Here is a 6273-nt window from a genome sequence, read left to right as displayed (position 1 = left end):
TTCACTTTCTGCCACATACGCAGGGAAAAATAGACTGAGGCCAAATAATGCAATGTGTTTGCACACAGAACAACAGGGGCAGGGTGTATTCAGCTTATCAAGAGAACTAAAGGAAGCATGCTTTGATTGTCTCAGGGCTCTTGGCAGTCAACGTACCCTGACTGAGTAGCTTTTTTCTCATCTATAAACATTTACTGAGGACAAAGTAGGTTCTGGAAAAATCATGGTGGCCAATATAAAATGATTTCTCTCTTCGTAGAACTTTGACTCAAGTGGGGTAGGAGGACACCTAAAAATATATCCAGATAGATAGATAGATGATAGATAGATAGATAGATAGATAGATAATAGACAGACAGACAAAGAGAGGATAAATAAGGGAGGGTGGTGAGTGAATGCACCTAATTTAGATGGGGTAGTCAGGGAAAGTGTCGCTTAGTTGAAAGGAACATTTCAGCTAAGTGCTGAGGGATGAGCAGGAACCAGTCAGGTGAAGAGGAGAGGTGGGGGGATTATTTCAGGCAAAGAGATGGCAAAGTTCTGAGGCAGAAAAAGAATTTCTACCAAGAACTCATGTATTCTGTAATGAGTTTTTATTCCCTTTTCATGCATATTTTAGCAATTATGTTGTGCTGTCATTTACTTGGTCTGTTTGCAGTCTATGGATTGTTTATTTTTATGTTCAAGAGGAATAAGTAAATCTACTGTGGATATATTTCTCCTTCCATGATCTTGCCAGCTATTAAAATGGTGTCTAAAAAGCCTATTCCCTCCTTCCCCATGGTTTGGTACCAATTGCCATTATGTGTGATTTTTTTCTTAAGAGAGATCATCTTCCTACTTTCTGGAAATATACCTTTATTTTCCTTGAAACTCCAAAGAAATGGTATTCGAAAGAAAAATCTTCCTTCAGAATTCTTAATTGTCCTTGACCATGCCATTTTGGCCAACTGGAGGAGGAGTGCTTACTCTTATTTATTTTCTAAAATAAGGGAAGAGCTGCAAGATGTTTATATTATCATTGTGTGTGCATGTGTTTTTACCTGTGTGTGTGCTTGCCTTTGTCTCTCTCTCTCTGTATGTGTGTGTATGTGTGTGTGTGTGTGCCAGTTCCATGCAAGTAGGGTTTATTTTTGTCTACATTGCTTTCTGAAGTCTCCCAAACACCTAGAACAGTACCAAATACTACATAGATGGTGCTTAATAAATATTGCTGAGTATATGGTTTTCAAAATCCTGCTCTGATTTTTTTCATAAAGAAATAATAGCTTTATTTAATGAGCATCTATTATGTGCCAGACACCTTCTAAGCTCCCACTTTCCTACTTATACACAATCCTCTCAGAGAGATAGTAGAAGTATTTCCATTTACAGACCAGTAAATGGAGACTTGTAAGAAATTATCCAAGATAATTTGCTTAAACTCTAAGCTATAAGAAAGGGTTTATAATATACTAGAGGCCCGATGTACAAAATTCATGCAAGAGTAGGCCTTCCTTCCCCCGGCTGCTGGAACTGGCTTCCCTCTGGCACCCAAGACCCGGACTTCCCTCACAGCTCTGGCTTCATCTGGAAGGTCATTCGGAAGGACTTCCAGTATAATTAGCATATTACGCTTTTATTATTATAGATGGCAGTGGTCAGTGGGAAAAATGTTTAGTAGATATATGTATATACATGTATATATGTATATACATGTAGATATATGTATATATATATATACACACACATATATATATATCTTCATATATGTATATATATGTATTATGCATATAGATCAAGTCAGGATTAAAGCAATGGGTAAGACAGAACAAAAGAATAAAGTTGCAAGAGAATACACCAGAGTGCATCCTGAAAAAGAAAGAACCAACATTCAAATCATTGTGAAATATATGATTTATATTTATCCTGAAGCCCCATCTCAGTTTTTCAGTGTTTTTCTTTTGTCATATTGTTAGGTTTGAACTAAAAAAAGTTTAGAAGAACATGTGCTTTGAATTATCACCCTGTTTTAAATGCTATGCTCTATGAGCAGAATTAAAAGCAGAAGGATAGCATACACTTCAACCATCAGCTTATGCACTATTAGAAAAGGGGAGAACACATTTCGTGGTGTGTGGTGATGCCATGCCCCAATTTACAGCATATTAAAGTTAAGAAGAACAAATAAGACAATTTGTAGGAACTAAAGAGCATGTGGTCACGAATCATTATAATGGAATGGTTCTTGCACTTGTATTTCTTAATGAGACTTGGAACACAAAGGAACAAAGGTTTCCTTTCTTCTTGTATCCTAGGTCGAGTTCATCTTTTAGGGTTGCTACATTCTCACCTTTGAAAAGGATAGGGGTCCAGTATGTAAAGGTCAGCCTGCCTCAGTGGTTTTCATTTGCATTTAAAACAAAGATTCTAGACCAGGGTTTCCCTATCTCAGAACCAAAGACATTCTGGGCTGGGTAAATCTTCCTTGTGTTTTGCATTGTATGCCAGTAGCACATACATCCTCCTCTTCCTCCCCCTCCTCCTCCTGGTCCCACCAAAAATGTCTCCTGACTTTGCCAGATGTCCCCTAGGGGGCAAGCTCATCCCCAGTTGAGAACCACTGTTTCTACCTCCCACTGTCAGAGCATTTGAACTTTGCTGCTGAAATGATTTTCTAGGTTAAGAAATTGCTTACTGGCATGTTTCAGCATCTTATAGAGAATAGAGAAAAATATGGAGTTTATTAATAACGTGTTATTTAATCCACTTCAATTAAAAAACAATTTAATTTCATTTACACAATGTTTTCCTTAAAAAGCAGGAAAAGAAAAAAAAATCCTGCAAGCATGACATTTCAAGTAATATACTTCTCACAAACTGCCCAATAGATAGAAATGATTGGACCAAGAAATCAGGTGATTTTTACAAATGTTGCTGCTAAGATAAAAAAAAAAATGCACATTCTGTAATTATGGATTACTTACAATTCTTTTATTTGGCAGTATTTCCCAAAAGTGTAGCTAAGGAAATTAATAACCTAGGAAATACACAGCACCACTAGAATGTACCTGAATATCTTATATCACCTCATTCCCTTTTATAAATATCTCTGAATACAGAGCCAGTGTATTTAAATTTGTAATTTGATACTTTTCTCCTGACTTACCCACATGATACTCTATTACTCAGTGGAAACATTGCAATATAAAACAATTCATCTTTTCAGAATACATCAGCAGTTATATAACCTAATCAGGTTGAAAGGACTCTAAAATGCAGGTTCATTTTCCCAGGTTGTGGATGAGAGAAAGTAATACATAGTTACTGCCACTGCCAATGCCATGGAATCATGAGAGAAGGGAGGATCTGGCTTACCCAGTGAAGGTCAGTTGACCAATGATGACAAATTAGCAGGAAGTTGTTACTTTGCTTGCATGACCCATGACTAGTTAGCAAAATGTTTATCTCAGACATAAAAGCCTAAGTGAGTGGAATAGTCACAGATCATTAGGAATGATAAATGAAAAACCTGTCTGACCCCAACCTAGCCTGAACTTAAGAACCCATTGACTATGGGAGGTAAGTGTGAATTAGACAGTTTATCAAATAAAACTGATATGTTGTTAAGAGAGTCCTCACTAGTATGGTGCCACCCAGGGAAAGAAGATGTCGAACAAAGTAGCGAAGTAAAATGAGAATTATGAGTTTCCTCTGAATTCCTTTCCATTTAAAACATTTTTTTCTTGCACTGCGTGGTATCCGGATTCAGTAGTTTATTCCTGCTGGGTGTTCAAAGGACATTGCAATATGAATTCAGCACCTGGCATCGTTGGTTTTCTTGGCATGTTAAACCTGGTATTTTTATTGATACAATATTAAAAAACATTTTTTTCCATCTGTTATTAGGAATTATCCCCTTGGCAATAACAAATGAGAGATTAGTGATTGTAGGGTATATATACACATTGAGTTTGTAACCCAATTTAATTGAACAGGTATATTTAAGCAGAACATATAGCATGATGCTATTTTACCTTCTATTCACTTGTAGCAACCATTTTCCAAGTCACTTTTTAATAAAATGAACACAATCATTGAAATGTGAATGATAACTAAATAGATGGCTGAGTTTTATTTTAGTTAACATACGACAGCTCTGGAGACCAAAGTTCGGATAATTTCATTTCTCCGTAATATAGAAAAAACACCCTCTGAGATCCTAAGACCAAACCCCACAAATTATGGCCTATGTTCTTCGCTGGTCTGCTTACTCTTGTGGCATTTATATTTTTTATCAAGTTTGGTGATCTGGTTTCACATATCTTTGTAGAGTTGAAAGAGCAATCTAAGAACAGGTTGAAGGACGAAGACACGTGAAGGGGTAAAAGTTGGATGGGCAGTAATGAGTGTGTTAGGAGAGGTAATTTGCTGTCATCCTGGCAACAAAGACCAAAAACTCTGAAGCAATTGCCTATCTATGTTGGCTATTCTGCCACAGATCATAAGAAGTGATCATAACTATCAGAGAGTCACAGTTGGGGATTGGAGTGGGGGGGGGGGTTTGAAAGTCTACCCTGGTCTCCCTTCCAAGCCTCCAAACTATTATGCCTGTCAAGTGGTCTTCTTGCCTGTGTTTTAATACCCATGGGTTATGGTATTGTGTTTTATTCTGGTTCAGTTTGCCATCTACTAGTATGTTTACATCCAAATTGAGAAAGAGGAAGACAGGACTGAGGATAGAATCCACTGGCAAACTAGAAGAAACATCTACTCAGAATGACACTCCTCCAACTCGACACACCTTCATATTGCCTCATATTCCTGGTTAGTCCAATATATATATGCCTGCATCATTTCTCTAATTTAACAGTCTAACAATCTAGTAATAATAAAAAAAAAATAAATTTAACCCGAGATACTTATTCTCAGGAACTCATCATGCTGACGCCTGTTTCATCACTATCTCTTTTATGGATCTATGACTGACCCTTTGGAAATACGTTCTAGAAATATTCAGGTTGATCTTTAAGTTCATGTATCAAAAGCCATACTTTATCGTCTCTTCTGGAATCAAAATGAACTATTGATGATTTCAGCCCCAAAGTGAATTTAAGTATTTAAGAGCACCTGCTCACAGAGACAAAAGTGAAAATGACACATCTTAGGAAAGTTTTAATCAGAATGGATGGAAATAAGAACATGTCCCACCTGAAGTTAGCTTCACTTACAGGGAACATTCAGTTGCCAGGGATGCTTTACCCCCTAATTATGCCAATTATAGGAATTAATCTTGCAGATTTGTGGTTTTCAAAGTGTGGTTTCCAGATCCATTAGAAATGTAGACTCTTGGACTCCACCCAAGACCTCTTTACCGAGTCAGAATTTCTGGAGAGTGGGGCCCAGCCATTGATTCCTGTGCGCACTGACCTTTGAGAACCACTGTGGTGGAAACTAAAATAGAGCTGAGATTATAACGCTCAGCCTTCCAGTGTCCCTAACTTAATGGTAGTGGTTAGGGTGATGGTGATGATCATTTTAATAAATAATCTTTTGCGAACCCAACTGTTCATGTAAGTTTTATGCTATGTATTTTACGCAGCAGTTCATTTAATTCCCTCTCACAAGAGCCCAACAAAGTACTGTTATTCCCATTTTATAGAAGAGAGAATGAAGTCAAGGAAAATTAATCAATTTTCCCAAGGTCAGCCATTAAGTTGCAGAGCTGGGGAAATGGTCCGTGTCTAGTTGACATCTCTCTCTCTCTCTCTCTCTCTCTCTCTCTCTCTCACACACACACACACACACACAGCTCAAGTAAAACCCACACTCTTTCACTATCATGCCATGCTGCCTTCCAGAATAAGAAAAAAAGAAATATCCCAACTGAAATTTGCTCAAGCCTCCTTCCACTTCTTAAAATTGCCTTTGTCCTGAGGACCATGACAGAACAATCCCCCTTGGCCACCTTCTCAGCAGCCAGCAATCTTCTGACCCCTTAGCTGTGGCCTGACCTTCACTTCCAAAATCAATCAGCACTCTAGGGAGATAATTTGAGACTGGTTTTCCTCTCAAGTGAACCCAAATCCTTCATCACTTCTTTATGTGCAAATATGGGCCATTATCATAATTATAAACTACAGTGTTGAAGCTGCAATTCACTCTTGGCTAGATCTTTGCTACTCAAAGTGAGATACTTAGGCCAGCAGCAGCAGCCTCATTCTGAAAGCTGGTTAGAAGTTCAGAACCTTGAACCTCCCACCCCTACTACCCCCAGATCTGCTGAATCAAAGT

General features: G+C 37.9%; 1 non-coding gene across 1 annotated transcript; it reads left to right on the top strand.

Annotated features, from left to right (window-relative positions):
• Positions 1-3726: 3726 nt before the first annotated feature.
• Positions 3727-3857, top strand: LOC138992854 (small nucleolar RNA SNORA8). Its single transcript, XR_011468180.1, has one exon. It is a non-coding gene; the product is annotated as a small nucleolar RNA SNORA8 (small nucleolar RNA).
• Positions 3858-6273: the final 2416 nt, after the last annotated feature.

This window comes from Myotis yumanensis, unplaced genomic scaffold (assembly GCF_028538775.1).
Source record: "Myotis yumanensis isolate MYYU_CA2020_CCGP unplaced genomic scaffold, mMyoYum1.0.hap1 SCAF_14, whole genome shotgun sequence".
NCBI classification, from domain to species: domain Eukaryota; kingdom Metazoa; phylum Chordata; class Mammalia; order Chiroptera; family Vespertilionidae; genus Myotis; species Myotis yumanensis.
This window is presented reverse-complemented; position numbering and strand designations above follow the sequence as displayed.